Source organism: Phytophthora parasitica (assembly GCF_000247585.1).
Source record: "Phytophthora parasitica INRA-310 unplaced genomic scaffold supercont2.85, whole genome shotgun sequence".
In the NCBI taxonomy this organism is placed as follows: Eukaryota; Oomycota; class Peronosporomycetes; order Peronosporales; family Peronosporaceae; genus Phytophthora; species Phytophthora nicotianae.
In genome coordinates, this window is record NW_008649071.1 from 153,365 (window position 1) to 153,947 (window position 583).

Here is a 583-nt window from a genome sequence, read left to right on the forward strand (position 1 = left end):
TTTTTTTTAAACTTGCCTTCCGGTATACCAATAGTAGTTGGCTGGAGAAATATACCGCATTAAAAATAGAAGTATAATAGTGGCATGAACAGAACACGTCAATAGTAATTTGTCCGTTCCAGATTAGTATGAAGCCACTGAACGAGCTCCAGATTTCCATTTTTTCGCAACATTAAAGTTGCTGCAATCCGGCTCGCGTCGATAAAAGGGAACTGCTGTCCACGACACTTTTTCATTGAGCTTGCCATGCAGCACGACATTTTTTGTGGTCAGACCATTTGCGGGATGACGATGAGGTGTTATAGTACGTATACACTCGTTCTTTTGTACTATAAACAGTGGCTCATTATTAGTATCAGATCGTATCATATTAAATAATATCGAATGTATCATACTGTCGTTTTTAATACTTGTATACCTACTACTGTAATACATGTACTTAAAAGATTGTATTTTTAGAAAAACGAGCAACCACACTGTGGTTGGAGAAAAAAAAAGCGTTTGAACATGATACCGTATGCTGCCCTGAGCACGTCCATCTACCATGCTGACAATAACGATACTCGTAAATTAGACACAACCT